The sequence below is a fragment of the Rhinoderma darwinii genome, unplaced genomic scaffold (genome assembly GCF_050947455.1).
Source record: "Rhinoderma darwinii isolate aRhiDar2 unplaced genomic scaffold, aRhiDar2.hap1 Scaffold_4288, whole genome shotgun sequence".
NCBI lineage: Eukaryota > Metazoa > Chordata > Amphibia > Anura > Rhinodermatidae > Rhinoderma > Rhinoderma darwinii.
In genome coordinates, this window is record NW_027463810.1 from 66,366 (window position 1) to 89,382 (window position 23,017).

A 23,017-nucleotide genomic window follows, 5' to 3' on the forward strand; every position below is an offset into this window, starting at 1 on the left:
AAGAAGCAGAAACTCTTCCACCCCACTCACCCTATGATTACACTACAAAACTCATTCTTGGCGAGACTATCACAAGGTAATGTTTACCCTCGATCCCTTTCGTAGACAATGGCCATGTCCCTCCCAATACATTAAAATAGTAATTGTGTTGGTTTCTTTTTAGTCAGGAAAAAAAAGATTACTCCCTTAGACTATCGGGTCTCAACAAGTTTACAGGTCAAGAAAACCCTATGCCCTTGGGTCACTAAGTATTTTGTGAAAGATCTCACCACCAGCATGTCCAGATTCTGTTGAAATGATGGATAGACAGCGAGCCAAAATAGAAAATCCTGTGCTACCCTTTTTGGGATATTTGATCTCTGCTTAAGGTCTTTGGGGGGGGGGGACCCTAAGATGTCAGTGCTCTTAAACTGGCCCCAGCCCTACAGTTTGACAGTAGATTCAAGTTTTTTAGAGGTTTGTTCACTATTCCTACCAGTTTATCCCCTCACTTTTCTGTTCTGATGACTCCTATTTCTACTCTCACCAAAAAAGGGGCTAATCAAAAAAATGTGGTCCTCAGAAGCCAAATAAGGTATTTCAGTCCTTGGAGTCGGCTTTCTCCTCCGCTTCAATCCTCCAAAAAACAGATCCCACTGCTCCGTTTCATGTGTAAGTGGATGCTTCATCCATCGGGATCGTGCTGTTCTTTTTTAAGCTGGCCCCAATGGCAAACTTCACTCCTGTGTCTTCCCCAAAAAAAAAAAAAAAAGAAATCTCAGCTGAATGTAACTACACTATTGAAGAGCCACTGACAATCGGGGGACTCTGAAAGAATGGAGGCATCTGCTCGAAAGTGGTAAATATACCATATCCACGGATTACAAGAATCGGCTATATCTACAGCCGAGCACAGACACGGAATGTTTTCTACATTCGATTTGGTTATAGATCGGCCCAAAAAAACGTTACAGCAGACACGCTCTCTTGCCCATTCGACAATGAGCAGGAGAGACGACAATGTGTCACCGAGCCATAATATGTGATCCTGCCTGTATCATCTCCGTTGCACCAGTTCGGATTAATCAGATCCCCTCAAGTAAACCTTTGATCTTCAACCGCTCCAGTACCATCTGTTGACTATCCCAGAAATGCCTTACACGCATGTTTCTATGGACTTTATAACGGACCATGCCCGAGTCTGCTAGTTCGTTCTACTCTTATTTGGGTGGTAGTAGACCACTTTTTCCAAATGGCACACTTTGCTGTAATGGAGGGTCCTATCTGTCACTGCTCTTACACATTTGTTACTTCAGTAAACCTTCGGCCTACAGGGTTAAAAAGTTTCGCACATGGGAGTCCAATTTACCTCCCGTTTCTGGAGAACTCTTTGTAGGCTTTTAAGCATTGGTAAAGAGGAGAGCCTAGAGTAGTGGAAAGACGAAACACTTTAAGTGCTCTTTTTCTTCAGCGAGACAATAAGACTGGAAGAAGCTTCCACTGCTATACCAATCACGTGTGCGAGTCTTCACGACCTTCTCCTTTCTTCATTGTAGCAGGTAGACAATTGAAGCTTCCATTGCCCACTCTCTTGTGGAAACCTTGCCCCAGATTCTCCGCTGCCGCTCCATTCAAAGTCTATGGGAATTGTGGAAACCAACGCTGTAATTGGCTGTCTCCGTTGGCCCCATAGACATTAAATGGAGCGGCAGCGCACATGTGCGACAACAGATTACTTCAAAATCCTCCTTACTGTGATCATGACAGTGAGGTGGTATAGGGGTCAGGACCCCGTTCTAGAGATTGGTGGGGCCCCCAGTGATCATACATTTATCACCTATCCCGCGGAGAGGTGATAAATGTCCTTCGTGGGGAAACCCCTTTAAGACAATTGTAGCTTTCGAGATTGTGACAACAGTTTGGGGAAGGCCCTTTCCTGTTCCAGCACGATTGTGCCCATGTACACAAAGCAAGGTCCATAAAGACATGGTTTCATGAAGTTGGTGAAGAGGAACTTTTATTTTTCCATCGATTGAGCGGTGTGAGGACTTATTTTTTACGGGGTGAGCTGTAGTTTCTATTACCGTTTTGGGGTACATGAGGCTTTTTGATCACTATTCTATTTTTTTCTGGGCGATAAGGTGACCGAAAATCAGCAATTTTGGCGGTTTTAATTTTAATTTTTTTTTTTTTACGGCGTGCAATTTTCACTGTGCAGGTTAAATAATGTTATATTGTAATAGTTTGGACTTTTACAGATGCAACAATACAAGTTATGTTAATTATTTTTTTAAAAAATGACACTGCTTGTGGGGGAAAGGCTTTAGTTTTTTTTACTTTTAATATTTTAATTTAATTCTATTTTACTTTTCCTATAAGTCCCCCCTTGGGGACTTGAACCAGCGATCGTTGGATTGCTTGCACCATGTACTACAATACTAAATATTGCAGTATATCGTGATTGTTACAGGTTTCTATCAAGCCCTTCCTCTGTTTCATACAGCCGACACACTCAACTTATGAAGCGGGCTCAGGCCATAAGCCCGCTCTATACCCCCCCCAAGGAAGGGGTTAAACGGGTCGTATTATGACAGACATTTAATATGCCATAAATGTCTGATAGATGCGGTTACCAGCTTTGGGACACGCACCTATGTCCCGCCTCATGCGGCGCTCTAACGCTCTCTACAAGTTACTTTTTCAAAATGGGTGTGGCTTAACAGAAGGGGCGTGGTCAGAAATTTACTATAATACATGCCAAAAATTGTCATAAATTGTAGGGGAAACCTACGCTATCTAAGAGTATGCAAGAGCTGCCACCTAGTGGCAGCTGTAGACAGCCTGAATCTTAATTTTCTTCCTACGCCGGGGTCGAGATCTCTGTATCAGAAAAATTCTGACCGCTATACAGATATATTAAGACTCATCCCAGAATAGAATTAGGCCTTGTGTCTGGTAAATAATACCATCCCTGGTGTATCGTTGGTTAGCATATTACAGTCGGGATAAGGCGCAGGCCATATAGGCAGTTGTCTAGGACACAGCTGCCTCGATTGTGGAAAGGGATGCGTGTCCTATGGCCACTTCTTTCCATTATTTTAACCGTCCCCAAGATGTAGATTCAAATCATTTCCACCAGCAATCTCACAAGTCACTGAGCCGCAGGCTTCCGCAGGAGTAGGAAGTGACCTGTGAGCAGTTGCTACCTGGCCGATCACTGATCACTTCCTCCTAAATGGCACGAGAATAAGAGGAAGACATGAGTATTAGAGCTTGGATCATTGTATACAGGGGCAGTCTCTGGTTAGGGCACTCTTTAAGGCCAGATTCACATGAACGAGCGCAAACTCCAAATGGCCGTTTTTCATGTCCGAGCTGCACCTGTGCGGGTCCCGTTTTCACAGATCCCCATAGACTTGAATCTATAGAGGGATCCGTGAAAACGGATGAAAATAGAAAATGTTCTATTTTTCAATGGACCCTTAACACGGTTCGTTGAAACAACGGCCGTGTGAAGGCCCCATTGAAATAAATGCGTCCGTTGTTTTAAAGGCCGTCACACGGACGTATACTACAGTCGTCTGAATTCGGCCTAAGGGTACATTCTGGCTGCGGCACTGTATGAATGGACACTCTCTAGCTGGGGCATTATCTCGCGGGCACTGGGTAGGAGCAGACCTGAAATCGGCATAGTGTATATGGAAGGGTAGGGGGCCATTAGTCTGACAGCGTATCTAACGTTACCGGTGACCTTTCAGAATGAGCGGTTGTATGTGTGTACATGATCATCCCTGGTGTTTGTCAGGTTTACAGAGTCTTTTCTAACCGGGACTCTGCAGTGATTGGGACCAGAGTCTGGACCGCACAGACCTGCCGTCATAGATGCTTTGGGGGAGACACTGTCCGCCTACGGTGCATCTATAACCGCAGATCTGCCGAGGTCAGTGGCGGAATTACCACCGCACGGCACGCGAGGACGTTGTGAGCGACATAAATATATACATTTACTTTTTCATTTTTTTTGTTTGGTCTGCGTACAGCATAAATATAGGGGTCAGGGGTCTGAATTAATTTAGGGGTCTGGTCTGGGGTCTGAATGAATTTAGGGGTCTAGTCTGGGGTCCAAATTTATGGGTGTGGTATGGGGTCTAAATTAATTTAGGGGTCAGGTCTAGGGTCTAAATTAAGGTATCTGTCTGAATTCATTTATGTGTCTCCTCTCGGGTTTGAATTAATTTTGGCGCCTGGGTTGTGAACTAACATGGTATGGGGTCTGAATTAATTTAGAAATCTGGTCTGGGGTCTGAATTAATCTGAGGGCCTGGTCTAGGATCTGGGGTCTGAATTAAATTAAATGTCTGGTCTCAGTGTCTAAATTAATTTAGGAGTCTGAATCAGTTTAGGGGTCTAGTCTGGGGTCTAAATTAAATTAGGGGTCTAGTCTGGGGTCTAAATTAATTCTGCGGTTTGGTCTGAGGTCTGAATAAAATATAAACACCTGCGCTACTTCCTTACAGTCTGAGGTGCTCAATAAAAGCTGCACAATAGAACAACGCTAATCTGCCGACCAGAGAGTAGATTTACAAGTATAAACTATTTGCCCTATTATCACCTCTGAGTACAGACTATTAGCATTATGTGTAGACGCCGGTCTGGCATTTCCTAAAGTCTACGGTTCCTATAGGTGCTGAGTGTACAATACCCCGATAAGTAGAAGCTCGGTTGTCGGTGACTGAATGAAGAGCTCACCGGCCATAGGAGGGTCTCCTGGTATAAGCAGTCGGCATACTGACATGTACTGAATGAAGAGCTCCCCGGCCGGTGGAGGGTCTCCTGGTATAAGCAGTCGGCATACTGACATGTAAAAAACAAACGCAGGCTGGGAGGGCAAAAACATTTAATTTTAAGAAAGCCAATTTCCCCAGGATGAGGGCTGCAATTCAGGATATGGACTGGGAAGAACTAATGTCAAATAATGGAACAAATGATAAATGGGAGATTTTCAAATCTACTTTGAGTTATTATAGTGCAAAATTTATTCCTACAGGTAACAAGTATAAACGACTCAAATTAAACCCCACATGGCTTACACCTTCTGTGAAAGGGGCAATACATGACAAAAAAAGGGCATTTAAAAAATACAAATCTGAGGGTACAGCTGCAGCCTTTGTAATATATAAAGAGCTTAATAAAATCTGTAAAAATGTAATAAAATTAGCAAAAATACAAAATGAAAGGCAGGTGGCCAAGGATAGTAAAACAAATCCCAAAAAATTCTTCAAGCATATAAATGCAAAAAAGCCCAGGTCTGAACATGTAGGACCCCTAGATAATGGTAATGGGGAGTTGATCACAGGGGATCAAGAGAAGGCAGAGTTACTAAATGGGTTCTTTAGCTCTGTATATACAACTGAAGAAAGAGCAGCTGATGTAGCCGGTGCCAGTGCTGTTAATATATCAGTTGATATACTGTATTGGATGAATGTAGAGATGGTCCAAGCTAAATTAAATAAAATAAATGTGCACAAGGCCCCGGGACCAGATGGGTTACACCCTAGAATTCTTAAAGAGCTTAGTTCAGTTATTTCTGTCCCCCTTTTCATAATATTCAGAGAATCACTAGTGACTGGTATAGTGCCAAGGGACTGGCGCAGGGCAAATGTGGTGCCTATTTTCAAAAAGGGCTCTAGGTCTTCCCCGGGTAATTATAGACCAGTAAGCTTAACATCCATCGTGGGGAAAATGTTTGAGGGGCTATTGAGGGACTATATACAGGATTATGTGACAATAAATAGCATTATAAGTGACAGCCAGCACGGTTTTACTAAGGACAGAAGTTGTCAAACCAACCTAATCTGTTTTTATGAAGAGGTGAGCAGAAGCCTAGACAGAGGGGCCGCTGTGGATTTAGTGTTTTTGGACTTTGCAAAGGCATTTGACACTGTCCCCCATAGACGCCTAATGGGTAAATTAAGGACTATAGGTTTAGAAAATATAGTTTGTAATTGGATTGAGAATTGGCTCAAGGACCGTATCCAGAGAGTTGTGGTCAATGATTCCTTCTCTGAATGGTCACCGGTTATAAGTGGTGTACCCCAGGGTTCAGTGCTGGGACCCCTATTATTCAACTTATTTATTAATGATATAGAGGATGGGATTAATAGCACGATTTCTATTTTTGCAGATGACACCAAGCTATGTAATATAGTTCAGACTATGGAAGATGTTCATGAATTACAGGCAGATTTAAACAAACTAAGTGTTTGGGCGTCCACTTGGCAGATGAAGTTTAATGTAGATAAATGTAAAGTTATGCATCTGGGTACCAACAACCTGCATGCATCATATGTCCTAGGGGGAGCTACACTGGCGGATTCACTTGTTGAGAAGGATCTGGGTGTACTTGTAAATCATAAACTCAATAACAGCATGCAGTGTCAGTCAGCTGCTTCAAAGGCCAGCAGGATATTGTCGTGTATTAAAAGAGGCATGGACTCGCGGGACAGGGATGTAATATTACCACTTTACAAAGCATTAGTGAGGCCTCATCTAGAATATGCAGTCCAGTTCTGGGCTCCAGTTCATAGAAAGGATGCCCTGGAGTTGGAAAAAATACAAAGAAGAGCAACAAAGCTAATAAGGGGCATGGAGAATTTAAGTTATGAGGAAAGATTGAAAGAATTAAACCTATTTAGCCTTGAAAAAAGACGACTAAGGGGGGACATGATTAACTTATATAAATATATTAATGGCACATACAAAAAATATGGTGAAATCCTGTTCCTTGTAAAACCCCCTCAAAAAACAAGGGGGCACTCCCTCCGTCTGGAGAAAAAAAGGTTCAAGCTGCAGAGGCGACAAGGCTTCTTTACAGTAAGAACTGTGAATTTATGGAATAGTCTACCGCAGGAGCTGGTCACAGCAGGGACAGTAGATGGCTTTAAAAAAGGGTTAGATAATTTCCTAGAACAAAAAAATATTAGCTCCTATGTGTAGAAATTTTTCCTTCCCTTCCCTTCCCTTGGTTGAACTTGATGGACATGTGTCTTTTTTCAGCCGTACTAACTATGTAACTATGTAATAGCTCCCCGGCCGGTAGAGGGTCTCCTGGTATAAGCAGACATGTACTGAATGAAGAGCTCCCCGGCCGGTGGAGGGTCTCCTGGTATAAGCAGTCGGCATACTGACGTACTAAATGAAGAGCTCCCCGGCCGGTGGAGGGTCTCCTGGTATAAGCAGTCGGCGTACTGACATGTACTGAATGAAGAGTTCCCTGGCCGGTGGAGCGTCTCCTGGTATAAGCAGTCGGTGTACTGACATGTACTGAATGAAGAGCTCCCCGGCCGGTGGAGGGTCTTCTGGTATAAGCAGTCGGCATACTGACATGTACTGAATGAACAGCTCCCCGGCCGGTGGAGGGTCTCCTGGTATAAGTAGTCGGCATACTGACATGTACTGAATGAAGAGCTCCCCGGCCGGTGGAGTGTCTCCTGGTATAAGCAGTCGGCATACTGACGTACTGAATGAAGAGCTCCCCGGCCGGTGGAGGGTCTCCTGGTATAAGCAGTCGGCGTACTGACATATACTGAATGAAGAGCTCCCTGGCCGGTGGAGCGTCTCCTGGTATAAGCAGTCGGTGTACTGACATGTACTGAATGAAGAGCTCCCCGGCCGGTGGAGGGTCTCCTGGTATAAGCAGTCGGCATACTGACATGTACTGAATGAAGAGCTCCCCGGCCGGTGGAGGGTCTCCTGGTATAAGCAGTCGGCATACTGACATGTACTGAATGAAGAGCTCCCCGGCCGGTGGAGGGTCTCCTGGTATAAGCAGTCGGCATACTGACATGTACTGAATGAAGAGCTCCCCGGCCGGTGGAGGGTCTCCTGGTATAAGCAGTCGGCATACTGACATGTACTGAATGAAGAGCTCCCCAGCCGGTGGAGGGTCTCCTGGTATAAGCAGTCGGCATACTGACGTACTGAATGAAGAGCTCCCCGGCCGGTGGAGGGTCTCCTGGTATAAGCAGTCGGCGTACTGACATGTACTGAATGAAGAGCTCCCTGGCCGGTGGAGCGTCTCCTGGTATAAGCAGTCGGTGTACTGACATGTACTGAATGAAGAGCTCCCCGGCCGGTGGAGGGTCTTCTGGTATAAGCAGTCGGCATACTGACATGTACTGAATGAAGAGCTCCCCGGCCGGTGGAGGGTCTCCTGGTATAAGCAGTCGGCATACTGACATGTACTGAATGAAGAGCTCCCCGGCCGGTGGAGGGTCTCCTGGTATAAGCAGTCGGCATACTGACATGTACTGAATGAAGAGCTCCCTGGCCGGTGGAGGGTCTCCTGGTATAAGCAGTCGGCATACTGACATGTACTGAATGAAGAGCTCCCCGGCCGGTGGAGGGTCTCCTGGTATAAGCAGTCGGCATACTGACATGTACTGAATGAAGAGCTCCCCGGCCGGTGGAGGGTCTCCTGGTATAAGCAGTCGGCATACTGACATGTACTGAATGAAGAGCTCCCCGGCCGGTGGAGGGTCTCCTGGTATAAGCAGTCGGCATACTGACATGTACTGAATGAAGAGCTCCCCGGCCGGTGGAGGGTCTCCTGGTATAAGCAGTCGGCATACTGACATGTACTGAATGAAGAGCTCCCCGGCCGGTGGAGGGTCTCCTGGTATAAGCAGTCGGCATACTGACATGTACTGAATGAAGAGCTCCCCGGCCGGTGGAGGGTCTCCTGGTATAAGCAGTCGGCGTACTGACATGTACTGAATGAAGAGCTCCCCGGCCGGTGGAGGGTCTCCTGGTATAAGCAGTCGGTGTACTGACATGTACTGAATGAAGAGCTCCCCGGCCGGTGGAGGGTCTCCTGGTATAAGCAGTCGGTGTACTGACATGTACTGAATGAAGAGCTCCCCGGCCGGTGGAGGGTCTTCTGGTATAAGCAGTCGGTGTACTGACATGTACTGAATGAAGAGCTCCCCGGCCGGTGGAGGGTCTCCTGGTATAAGCAGTCGGCATACTGACATGTACTGAATGAAGAGCTCCCCGGCCGGTGGAGGGTCTCCTGGTATAAGCAGTCGGCGTACTGACATGTACTGAATGAAGAGCTCCCTGGCCGGTGGAGCGTCTCCTGGTATAAGCAGTCGGTGTACTGACATGTACTGAATGAAGAGCTCCCCGGCCGGTGGAGGGTCTCCTGGTATAAGCAGTCGGTGTACTGACATGTACTGAATGAAGAGCTCCCCGGCCGGTGGAGGGTCTCCTGGTATAAGCAGTCGGCATACTGACGTACTGAATGAAGAGCTCCCCGGCCGGTGGAGGGTCTCCTGGTATAAGCAGTCGGCGTACTGACATGTACTGAATGAAGAGCTCCCCGGCCGGTGGAGCGTCTCCTGGTATAAGCAGTCGGTGTACTGACATGTACTGAATGAAGAGCTCCCCGGCCGGTGGAGGGTCTTCTGGTATAAGCAGTCGGCATACTGACATGTACTGAATGAAGAGCTCCCCGGCCGGTGGAGGGTCTCCTGGTATAAGCAGTCGGCATACTGACATGTACTGAATGAAGAGCTCCCCGGCCGGTGGAGGGTCTCCTGGTATAAGCAGTCGGCGTACTGACATGTACTGAATGAAGAGCTCCCTGGCCGGTGGAGGGTCTCCTGGTATAAGCAGTCGGCATACTGACATGTACTGAATGAAGAGCTCCCCGGCCGGTGGAGGGTCTCCTGGTATAAGCAGTCGGCATACTGACATGTACTGAATGAAGAGCTCCCCGGCCGGTGGAGGGTCTCCTGGTATAAGCAGTCGGCATACTGACATGTACTGAATGAAGAGCTCCCCGGCCGGTGGAGGGTCTCCTGGTATAAGCAGTCGGCATACTGACATGTACTGAATGAAGAGCTCCCCAGCCGGTGGAGGGTCTCCTGGTATAAGCAGTCGGCATACTGACGTACTGAATGAAGAGCTCCCCGGCCGGTGGAGGGTCTCCTGGTATAAGCAGTCGGCGTACTGACATGTACTGAATGAAGAGCTCCCTGGCCGGTGGAGCGTCTCCTGGTATAAGCAGTCGGTGTACTGACATGTACTGAATGAAGAGCTCCCCGGCCGGTGGAGGGTCTTCTGGTATAAGCAGTCGGCATACTGACATGTACTGAATGAAGAGCTCCCCGGCCGGTGGAGGGTCTCCTGGTATAAGCAGTCGGCATACTGACATGTACTGAATGAAGAGCTCCCCGGCCGGTGGAGGGTCTCCTGGTATAAGCAGTCGGCATACTGACGTACTGAATGAAGAGCTCCCCGGCCGGTGGAGGGTCTCCTGGTATAAGCAGTCGGCGTACTGACATATACTGAATGAAGAGCTCCCTGGCCGGTGGAGCGTCTCCTGGTATAAGTAGTCGGTGTACTGACATGTACTGAATGAAGAGCTCCCCGGCCGGTGGAGGGTCTCCTGGTATAAGCAGTCGGCATACTGACATGTACTGAATGAAGAGCTCCCCGGCCGGTGGAGGGTCTCCTGGTATAAGCAGTCGGCATACTGACATGTACTGAATGAAGAGCTCCCCGGCCGGTGGAGGGTCTCCTGGTATAAGCAGTCGGCATACTGACATGTACTGAATGAAGAGCTCCCCGGCCGGTGGAGGGTCTCCTGGTATAAGCAGTCGGCATACTGACATGTACTGAATGAAGAGCTCCCCGGCCGGTGGAGGGTCTCCTGGTATAAGCAGTCGGCATACTGACATGTACTGAATGAAGAGCTCCCCGGCCGGTGGAGGGTCTCCTGGTATAAGCAGTCGGCATACTGACATGTACTGAATGAAGAGCTCCCCGGCCGGTGGAGGGTCTCCTGGTATAAGCAGTCGGCATACTGACATGTACTGAATGAAGAGCTCCCCGGCCGGTGGAGGGTCTCCTGGTATAAGAAGTCGGCATACTGACATGTACTGAATGAAGAGCTCCCCGGCCGGTGGAGGGTCTCCTGGTATAAGCAGTCGGTGTACTGACATGTACTGAATGAAGAGCTCCCCGGCCGGTGGAGGGTCTCCTGGTATAAGCAGTCAGCATACTGACATGTACTGAATGAAGAGCTCCAGAGTTACCAGAGTGATATCATTCAGTACATGTTGCTATGCCGACTGCTTATACCAGGAGACCCTCCACCGGCCGGGGAGCTCTTCATTCAGATACCAACAACTGAGCTTCTACTTATCGGAGTATTGTACATACAGCACCTATAGGAACCGTGGACTTTAGGAAATACGGTCTGAACTAATGGAGGGGTCTGCTTTGGGGTCAGAATTAATTTTGAGGTCTGGGTTCTGAACTCATTTTTGGGGTCTGGTACGGGATCTAAATTAATTTTGGCATCTGGGTTCTGAACTAATTTTAGAGGATGGTCTGGAGTCTGAATTAATTTAGGGGTCTGGGATCTGAATTAATTTAGGGGTCTAGGAGTCTGAATTAGATTAGGGGTCTGGTCTGGTGTCTAAATGAATTAAGGGGTATGGTCGGTGGTCTTAATTTTGGGGTCTAGTCTAGGGGTATGAATGAATTTAGTTTCCTGGTCTGGGGTCTGAATAAATATAGGGTCTAAATTAATTTTGGGTTTTGAGGTCTGTTCTAAATTCTGATTTAATCTATAGGGGTCTGATCTGGGGTCTGAATTAATCTATGGATCTGGTCTGTGGTGTGAATTAGTTTAGGGGTCTGTCGATTCATTATTCTGCTTACAAGCGTCCCATATGAATGGCACACTCGGCCGCCGCTGCATTCAATTCTATGGGGCTGCAGAAGATGGTGCTCGGCAGCCCCATAGAAATGAATGGAGCGGTGGCCGAGCACGCGCTGAACGGGTCCCCCAGGATCGGCAAGGTAAGCCTGTTCTCGTAATAAGTGGAGGTCCCAGCGGTCTGACCCCCAACGATCAGATATTTATCACCGATCCTGTGGATAGGTGACAAATAATGACTATGGAAAAACCTTGTCAACAATCAAAGTGCACATTACTGCATTGTAAGACTGAGTGACCAAAGATCGTTCCCCATAGCCACCAAAATGGCGGACTATAGTTACAACTTCTTGTCGCAGACCAGGCTACTTGGACAGTTTTGTTGCATTAGCATACGAGGGTCAGGGGACCCAAATAGATCAGCAATCACATGATCGCCATGGCAAGATCTGGATGTTCTTTTACCCCGATCAGCTCTGATTGGGATAAAGGGCAATGCCATTTACAGAGGGAATGTAAAAATTAGATTACGGAAAAATTTAAGTGTCCCCGAAAGCTATTTTGACCTTATGGGAATACAATAAAAAAAAAGGGAAAAACATCCTCACAAACCTTACTGATAACACTAGTATCGATCGTAATCCCACATATAATATATATATAAAAATAATACATTGGTGGATATAAAAAAAATATATAATACAATTTTAAAAATAAATGAATACATTAGTGAATATAGAAAAAAAGATACAATAAAAATGTAAAAAAATATGAAAAAATAAGATATTGATATATTGGTGAATACAGAAAAATAATGGTTAAAAAAAAGAATTTTTTTTAACAATAAATACATTGGTGAATATAATAAACTACAATAAAAATCAAATAAAGTGAAAAAAATAAAAATTAATACATTGGTGAATATATAAAAAAAAGGTAATAAAAATCTAAAAAGTGAAACAAAATTGACACATTGGTGAATATAAAAAACGATACGCTAAAAATAATAAACACATTGGTGAATACAGAAAAAAATACAATAAAAATAAAAAACCATCAAAAACAATCTACATGGGTGAAAATATAAAACTATATAAAAAAAAACAAACAAGTAAAAAAGACATTAAAAATAATAAAAGACAAAAAGTAAACAAAAAGAGAATGATGTCGTTTCTCTGCTCCCGGCATGCAGTGCGCGGCTATAGATACAGGTACGGTATATATTACATAGGTGTAGGCCCCGCACATCGCTGCTCTTATTGTATTGACAGGGTCTCCCAGCCTCTCATCAGTCCCATGTAACACTGGGCGGCCTCCACACCCGCACATACCTGCCGGTCTACAGCCAGGACCTGCTCCCAGTCTCCACTATCACATCCCCGCCACCCGGGAGCGGAGAAGACCCCGAAAGACGCGGAGAGCACTGCGCATGCGCGAGGGACCACACAAGGAGCGCACTGCGCACTGTTCACCGTTCGGGTGGTTACCTGGGAAACCGGGATGCTTAATATGACGTCATGTAAAAGTTAGTGGCGGCCATGATTGACCAGGGAACAAGGGCGACTGTTCGGTGTAGCGGGGGCAGCGAGCGGCATGCGTTTATTTTATGGCTTGCTGGAATCATTTAAAAAAGAAAAATCTATGAATAAAAATGGAGGAAGATGCAGCGTCTCTACTGGGGGAGAGGGCAACAGATCTAAAGGGGTATTCCCTGAATGATCAACTATGCACAGGATAGGTGATCATTTTCTGATCGCTGGACCCCCACGAACAGCATTCCTGAATCCCTAGATCCTCCTCACTGCAATGCCCCCATAATGCCCCCGCAAAGTATAATTCCCCCATAATGCCCCCGCAAAGTATAATTCCCCCATAATGCCCCCGCAAAGTATAATTCCCCCCTAGTGCCCCCGCAGAGTATAATGCCCCCGCAAAGTATAATTCCCCCATAATGCCCCCGCAAAGTATAATTCCCCCATAGTGCCCCCGCAGAGTATAATGCCCCCATAGTGGTCTCCACATAGTATAATGTCTCCATATCTGCCCCCACACAGTATAATGCTCCCATAGTGCCCCTCACACAGTATAATGCCCCTATAGTGCCCCCAAACAGTATAATGCCCCCATAACTGCCCTCCACACAGTATAATGCCCCCATAACTGCCCTCCACACAGTATAATGCCCCCATATCTGTCCCCACACAGTATAATGCCCCCATAACTGCCCTCCACACAGTATAAATGCCCCATAACTGCCCTCCACACAGTATAATGCCCCCACACAGTATAATGCCCCCATAACTGCCTCCACACAGTATAATGCCCCCACACAGTATAATGCCCCCATAACTGCCTCCACACAGTATAATGAGCCCATAACTGCCTCCACCCAGTATAATGTCCCCATAACTGCCCTCCACACAGTATAATGCCCCCATAACTGCCCTCCACACAGTATAATGCCCCCATAACTGCCCTCCACACAGTATAATGCCCCCATAACTGCCTCCACACAGTATAATGCCCTATAACTGCCCTCCACACAGTATAATGCCCCCATAACTGCCCTCCACACAGTATAATGCCCCCATAACTGTCCTCCACACAGTATAATGCCCCCATAACTGCCTCCACACAGTATAATGCCCCCATAACTGCCTCCACACAGTATAATGCCCCCATAGCTGCCTCCACACAGTATAATGCCCCCATAACTGCCCTCCACACAGTATAATGCCCCCATAACTGCATCCACACAGTATAATGCCCCCATAACTGCCTCCCACACAGTATAATGCCCCCATAACTGCCCTCCACACAATATAATCCCCCATAGTTGTCCTCCACACAGTATAATGCCCCCATAACTGTCCTCCACACAGTATAATGCCCCCATAACTGCCCTCCACACAGTATAATCCCCCCATAACTGCCCCCACACAGTATAATGCCCCCATAACTGCCTCCACACAGTATAATGAGCCCATAACTGCCTCCACACAGTATAATGTCCCCATAACTGCCCTCCACACAGTATAATGCCCCCATAACTGCCCTCCACACAGTATAATGCCCCCATAACTGCCCTCCACACAGTATAATGCCCCCATAACTGCCTCCACACAGTATAATGCCCTATAACTGCCCTCCACACAGTATAATGCCCTATAACTGCCCTCCACACAGTATAATGCCCTATAACTGCCCTCCACACAGTATAATGCCCCCATAACTGCCCTCCACACAGTATAATGCCCCCATAACTGCCCTCCACACAGTATAATGCCCCCATAACTGCCCCCACACAGTATAATGCCCCTATAACTGCCCTCCACACAGTATAATGCCCCATAACTGCCTCCACACAGTATAATGCCCCCATAACTGCCCTCCACACAGTATAATGCCCCTATAACTGGCTCCACACAGTATAATGCCCCCATAACTGTCCACACAGTATAATGCCCCATAACTGCCCCCACACAGTATAATGCCCCCATAACTGCCCTCCACACAGTATAATGCCCTCATAACTGCCCTCCACACAGTATAATGCCCCCATAACTGCCCTCCACACAGTATAATGCCCCCATATCTGTCCCCACACAGTATAATGCCCCCATAACTGCCCTCCACACAGTATAAATGCCCCATAACTGCCCTCCACACAGTATAATGCCCCCATAACTGTCCTCCACACAGTATAATGCCCCCATAACTGCCCTCCACACAGTATAATGCCCCCATAGCTGCCTCCACACAGTATAATGCCCCCATAACTGCCTCCACACAGTATAATGCCCCATAACTGCCTCCACACAGTATAATGAGCCCATAACTGCCTCCACACAGTATAATGTCCCCATAACTGCCCTCCACACAGTATAATGCCCCTATAACTGCCCTCCACACAGTATAATGCCCCATAACTGACCCCACACAGTATAATGCCCCCATAACTGCCCTCCACACAGTATAATGCCCCTATAACTGGCTCCACACAGTATAATGCCCCCATAACTGTCCACACAGTATAATGACCCCATAGCTGCCTCTACACAGTATAATGCCCCCATAGCTGCCTCTAAACAGTATAATGCCCCCATAACTGCCCTCCACACAGTATACTGCTCCCATAGTGCCCCTCACACAGTATAATGCCCCCATAACTGCCCTCCACACAGTATAATGACCCCATAGCTGCCTCCACACAGTATACTGCTCCCATAGTGTCCCCAAACAGTATAATGCCCCCATTGCTGCCCCCACAGTTTAATGCCCCCATAACTGCCCGCCACACAGTATAATGCCCCTATTGCCGCCCCCGCATAGTATAATGCCCCATAGTGGTCTTCACATGGTATAATACCCCCACACAGTATAATGCCCCCACACAGTATAATGTCCCATAGTGGTCTCCACATGGTATAATGTCTCCATAGCTGCCCCCACACAGTATAATGCCCCCACAGCTGCCCCCGCACAGTATAATGCCCCCACACAGTATAATGCTCCCCTAGCTGCCCCCACACAGTATAGTGCTTCCATAGCTGCCTCCACACAGTATAATGCCTCCATAGTACCCCCCACACAGTATAATGCCCCGATAGCTGCCCCCTCATACCCAGTATAGTGCCCCCATAGCTGCCCCTACACTCAGTATGCCTTCAGATTGCTTAATATAAAAAAATACTTTGTTCCTACTTTGTGGAGGAGATCCCTCTGTTGCTCCTCCAGGCTGTGCTCTGTGTGGGTTGGCACAGACGGCTTTGCACAGTAAATGGTGGAGCAGGGAGTTAACGGCTCACCAGTGGATTCAACTGTATCTGCGTCCGGAAGATGCAGTTGCCACCGGGCCATACTACCAGCCGCCCGGGACAGCGGGACACTGCCCAGAATCCTTGACTGAGCCACTGGGTCCGGGACAGATGGGAGGCATAACATAATATAACATCAGCACACTGATTCGGTACGGCCACATCCCCCCCGTATCCACATTGTAATGAGCGCAGACGTTTCTGACAAGAGGCTGACGGAGTCTCCATTATTTAATCTGCGCACGTCCTGAAAGCCCGGGAAACGAGCGCAAACGCAGATTACCACGGACAAGTAGCATCACATGACCCTTCACCTCCTCAATAGCGACCACGGCATCTAAGCCGTTAGAAAGAGGGTGGCGGGGACGTGGCCTGGTCATGTAGCTGCTGAGCTCCTCTGCACTGAAACCTAAATCGGCTCAAATAATCCTACCCTGCAAACTTCTCCTTCTGAGCATCCCTGACGTGGTGGCAAGAAAGGACTCACCCTTGATCCCACGGAACTTCTCAAGTCGGCCTGCTTCTATTGATAGGGCCGACACAGACGCGACACGTGCCTTCGCCATTCTGAGTGTAATGACGGGGTAGGGAGACAGACAGGTGAGCCCTAATCTACCCGCCACTCAGTCCCTGCCTACTTGCAACGGCCCGTCCTAGGCGACGGCGTACAACTGGGCGACGGTCCCTACGCTCAATAAGTGCACGACAGACAAACAGACAAGGGTACACAGAAGCTAAGGGAAATGGGGCAGTTGCCCACGGCAACACAGTGAGCAACAAGAGTAGTGAACGAGCCGAGTCAAACCAGGAGTGCACGAGGTACAAATCGCAGAGCAGGAGCGTAGTCAGTAAAGCCAGGGTCAAAAATGAAGCAAGGTCAATAATCATAGCAGGAGCAGCAGAGCCAGGAAACAGAAAAGAATCACAGGCAAAGGAGAAGCAGGAAATGAAGGTATAAATAGACAGAGGGCGAGAGCTAGCTCCGTCTGGCCAGGCTGTGATAGGCTCTCCCACTCCTCAGCCTCCCAGCCTGACTGGTAGAAGATTGTGTCACTCTCTCAGACTTAGGAGCAGGTGCAGACTGATTACCCACGGGCGTCGACACAGAAGCTGTGTCTGGCAGATCCTTTACAGTACCCCTCCTTTTAAGACGGGCCACTGGACCCTTTCTGGGTGGACCTGGCTTATTGGGGAAGCGAAGATGGAACCTCCTGAGCAATACCCCAGCGTGAACATCCCGGGCGGGTACCCAAGTCCTCTCCTCAGGCCCGTATCTCCAATGGACCAGGTACTGGAGGGAGCCTTGGACCATCCTGCTGTCCACAATCTTGGCCACCTCGAATTTTACCCCTTCAGGGGTGAGAACAGGGACCGGAGGTTTCCTCGAGGGAGCCAAGGACGGGGAGCAGCGTTTAAGGAGGGAGGCATGAAACACGTCGTGTACTCGAAAAGACGAAGACGGGGGTAACTCCAGTCGGAACGAGACAGGGTTAAGGACTTCAGTTACCTTGTATGGCCCTATATATCGGGGAGCAAATTTTTTGGACGGGACTTTAAGGCGCAAATTTTTAGAAGATAGCCACACCAGATCCCCGACCACAAACAAGGGGTTAGCAGAACGTCTTCTATCTGCCTGAGTCTTTTGTATGCTCTGGGACGCCTCTAGGCCCAGACTGTGCACAGTTCCTGATGAACGACATCTACCTCGGGGTGGTGGAACTACCAGGTGAAACGGAGGAGAACCGTGGATTAAACCCAAAATTACAGAAAAAGGGGGAGACCTCTGACGAGTTACTGACCCGGTTATTAAGGGAAAATTCGGCGAGGGGAATGAAGGAGACCCAATCATATTGACAGTCAGAGATAAAACTCATTAAATATTGTTCTAGAGACTGATTAGTCCTCTCAGTTTGGCCATTAGTTTCAGGATGGAAGGCCGAGGAGAAGGACAGATCAATCTCCAACTTTTTACAGAAGGCTCTCCAAAACAATGAAACAAATTGTACCCCTCTGTCAGAAACAATATTGACAGGAACCCCATGGAGACGCAGGATGTGTTTGACAAACAAGGTAGCTAACGTCTTAGCATTGGGTAGTTTCTTGAGGGGCACAAAGTGGCACATCTTACTGAAACGGTCTACTACAACCCACACCACCGACTTGCCTTGAGATGGAGGCAAATCGGTGATAAAATCCATGGAGATATGGGTCCAAGGTCTCTGGGGAATGGGCAAAGAACATAGTAAGCCCGCTGGTCGGGACCTGGGAGTCTTGGACCTAGCACAAATTTCACAAGCGGCGACGTAGGCCTTAACGTCTTTAAGCAACCCAGGCCACCAATAGTTTCTGGCAATGAGATGCTTGGTACCCAGGATGCCTGGATGGCCAGATAGTGCAGAGTCATGATTTTCCCTGAGTACTCTTAGCCAGAATTGGAGGGGAACAAACAGCTTTTTCTCAGGAAGGTTCCCGGGAGCTGAACCTTGATCAGCCGCAATTTCGGAGACGAAGTCAGAATCAACAGAGGAAATGATTATACCTGGAGGCAACACACATGCAGGATCTTCCTCCGAAGGAGGGCTGGCCATGAAGCTACGCAACAGTGCATCAGCCTTAATATTTTTAGACCCAGCCCTATAGGTGACCAAAAAGTTAAATCTATTAAAAAATAACGGTTTTGCCTCCGGGCAGATTCTAAGAAAACCAGATTCTTGTGGTCGGTAAGGACCGTTACCTGGTGCCTAGCCCCCTCCAGGAAGTGGCGCCACTCTTCAAATGCCCATTTAATGGCTAAGAGTTCGCGGTTGCCAATATCATAGTTACTCTCAGTGGGCGAGAACTTCCTGGAGAAGTAGGCACAGGGACAGAGATGGGTGAGGGACCTGGTACCCTGGGACAAGACAGCACCCACTCCCACCTCGGAGGCGTCAACCTCCACGATGAATGGCTCCATTTGGTTAGGCTGAATCAGCACAGGGGCCGAGATAAAGCACTTCTTAAGGACCTCAAAAGCCTGGACCGCCTCTGGAGGCCAGTGGAGGAGGTCAGCACCTTTGCGAGTAAGATCCGTAAGAGGCTTAGCGATGACCGAGAAGTTAGCAATAAATCTCCTGTAATAATTAGCAAACCACAGGAAGGACTGTAACGCCTTCAGGGAGGCAGGTTGGACCCATTCAGCCACAGCCTGAACCTTGGCAGGGTCCATGCGGAATTCATGAGGAGTGAGGATTTGACCCAAAAATGGTATCTCCTGCACCCCAAACACACATTTTTCGGTTTTAGCAAAGTTTGTTTTCCCGAAGGGCCTGGAGCACCTTCCTGACATGCTCAATGTGGGAGGACCAATCCTTGGAAAACACAAGTATGTCATCAAGGTACACTACAAGAAATGCCCCCAGGTAGTCTCTTAAAATCTCATTTATTAAATTCTGGAAGACAGCGGGAGCATTACACAACCCAAAGGGCATGACGAGGTATTCGAAATGACCTTCGGGCGTGTTAAACGCAGTCTTCCACTCATCCCCCTCTTTGATGCGGATAAGGTTATAAGCCCCCCCGTAGATCAAACTTAGAGAACCATTGGGCCCCCTGAACCTGATTGAAGAGATCAGGAATCAAAGGAAGGGGATACTTGTTCCTTACAGTGACCTTATTCAAGTTCCGGTAGTCGATGCACGGCCTAAGACCACCATCCTTCTTCCCTACGAAGAAGAAGCCAGCACCTACCAGAGAAGTAGAGGGGCGAATGTAACCCTTGGCCAGGCATTCCTAGATATACTCTCTCATGGCTTCACGTTCGGGACAAGAGAGATTAAATATCCTACCCTTAGGGAGCTTAGCTCCTGGTACCAAATCGATTGCGCAATCGAATTCTCTATGAGGAGGTAACACTTTGGAGGCCTTTTTAGAAAAAACATCAGCGAAGTCCTGAATAAACTCAGGTAGAGTGTTCACCACCTCAGGGAGAGAGATAAAATTAACAGAAAAACATGACGTCATGCATTCATTACCCCATTTGGTAAGATCCCCAGTATTCCAGTTAAACGTGGGATTATGCATCTGCAACCAGGGAAGGCCTAAAACCAAATCGGACGATAATCCCTGCATCACCAGTACAGAGCACTGCTCCAAATGCTTATTCTTACGCCCAGGACAGTTGTTCACTTGATGCTTGTCATCCCCACAGTAGAAGCAGAGACCATTCTTCCTGCGGAACTCTCTACGTTGTTGGGGGGACACGGAGGCCCCGAGTTGCATAGGTTCATCCGAGTTTTCCGTGGAAGAATGAAGCAACGGAACCTCGGGAGCCATCATGGGGGAGTAAGAGGAGAAGGCACAAAAACGTTCAAGTCGTCGTTCCCTGAGACGTCGGTCAAGTCGTACCGCTAAAGGCATAACCTGATCTAGGGAGTCAGCAGAGGGATAGCTAACTAGCAGGTCTCTCAGGGCGTTCGACAGACCCAATCTAAACTGGCACCTCAAGGCAGGGTCATTCCACCGAGAAGCTACACACCACTTCCTAAAGTCAGAACAGTACTACTCAACGGGTCTCTTACCCTGACGTAAGGTCACCAGCTGACTCTCGGCAAAGGCAGTCTTGTCAGTCTCATCATAAATGAGCTCGAGAGCAGAAAAGAAAAGATCAACGGAGGAAAGTTCAGGGGCGTCAGGAGCCAAGGAGAAGGCCCATTCTTGGGGCCCGTCCTGGAGCCGGGACATAATTATACCCACCTGCTGGCTCTCAGAACATGAGGAGTGGGGCTTTAAGCGAAAATAGAGTCTACAACTCTCCCGAAAGGAGAAAAAAGTCTTCCGGTCCCCTAAGAACCGGTCAGGCAATTTGAGGTGGGGTTCAAGAGGTGAGGTGGGGGGCACTACCAGGGAAGCATCACGCAGATTGTCCCTCTGAGCCAGGGCCTGGACCTGTAGGGAGAGGCCCAGAATCTGCTGAGCCAGGGTCTCAAGGGGGTCCATAGATGTGTCAGGGACCAGGGTAGACTAGGTATATGGGCCAGTGATTATGTAATGACAAGGTAGGGAGACAGACAGGTGAGCCCTAATCTACCCGCCACTCAGTCCCTGCCTACTTGCAACGACCCGTCCTAAGCGACGGTCCCTACGCTCAGTAAGTGCAAGACAGACAAAACAGACAGGGGTACACAGAAGCTAGGGAAACGGGGCAGCTGCCCACGGAGACACCGTGAGCAACAAGAGTGGTGAACGAGCCGAGTCAAACCAGGAGTGAGCGAGGTACAAAACGCTGAGCAGGAGAGTGGTCAGAAAGCCAAGGTCAATAACAAGCAGAGGATCAGTAGTACAAGCAGCAGCAGCAAGCCAGGAAACAAGCATAGAAGAATCACAGGCAAAGGAGGAACAGGAAAGGCAGGTATAGACAGTGGGCGGGAACTAGCTCCGTCTGGCCCGGCTGTGATAGGCTCTCCCACTCCTAAGCCTGCCATCCTGAGTGGTGGAAGATGGAGTCAGTCTCAAAGACATAGGAGCAGGTGCAGACTGATTGCCCACAGGCGTCGACACAGAACCTGTGTCTGGCAAATCCTTTTCAGGGTGATTCTAAAACCGGGAAACACAGCATAATAATTAGAGATCTGTCTTGTTATGGTGGCACAAGCTGGTCACCACATATTGGAATATCTATAGAAAAACTACAATTTTCACTCTGCAATATCGAGTGCACATTAATTTCTGCAAAACACCTGCGGGGTTAAAATGCTCGCAACACCCCTAGGTGAACACCTTGAGGGGTGTAGTTTCCAAAATGGGGTCACTTCTGGCGGGTTTCCGCTGTTTTGGTTTCACAGGCGCTTTGCAAATGCGACAGTGCCCAGAAACCAATCCAGCAAAATCTGCACTCCAAAAGCGAAATGGCTCTCCTTCCCTTCTGAGCCCGCTGTGTGCCCAAAAAGCAGTTTTTGACCACATATGGGGTATTACCGTACTCGGGAGAAATTGCTTTAGAAATGTTGGGGTGCCTTTTCTCCTTTATTTTTTGAGAAAATGAAAAGCTACGTCTTATTGGAAAAAAAAGTAATTTTTATTTTTACTGCCCAATTCAAATAAAATCTATGAAACACCTGTGGGATCAAAATGCTCACTACACCCCTAGATTAATTCCTCAAGTAATATCCCAAATGGAGTCCCTTTTGGGTAGTTTTCTCTGTACCGCTACCTTAGAGGCTTTGCAGAAGCGACATGGTGTCAAGAAACCAATCCAGCAATCTGTGCTCCAAAAACCAAATGGCGCTCCTTCTCTTCTGAGCCTTGCCATGTGCCCAAACAGCAGTTTATGACCACATATGGGGTATTTCTGTACTCCAGAGAAGTTGCTTTACAAAAGTTGGGGTTCTTTTTTTCCTTTATTTGTTGAGAAAATGAAAAATTGTGAGCTAAATCGACGTCTTATTGAAGAAAAAGGATTGTTTTTATTTTCACAGCCCATTTCTAATAAAATCGATGAAACACCTGTGGGGTCAAA

The 23,017-nt window shown here is 47.8% G+C and overlaps 1 protein-coding gene across 1 annotated transcript in view; it reads right to left on the reverse strand.

Annotated features, from left to right (window-relative positions):
- LOC142711555 (uncharacterized) overlaps positions 1 to 13,144 on the reverse strand; it is a 40,506-nt gene extending 27,362 nt beyond the window's left edge. Inside the window, exon 1 of the mRNA XM_075848579.1 lies at positions 13,039 to 13,144. The gene's annotated coding sequence lies outside the window, so the exon portion shown is untranslated. The remainder of the gene's footprint in view (positions 1 to 13,038) is intronic.
- Between the last annotated feature and the right edge of the window lie 9,873 nt (positions 13,145 to 23,017).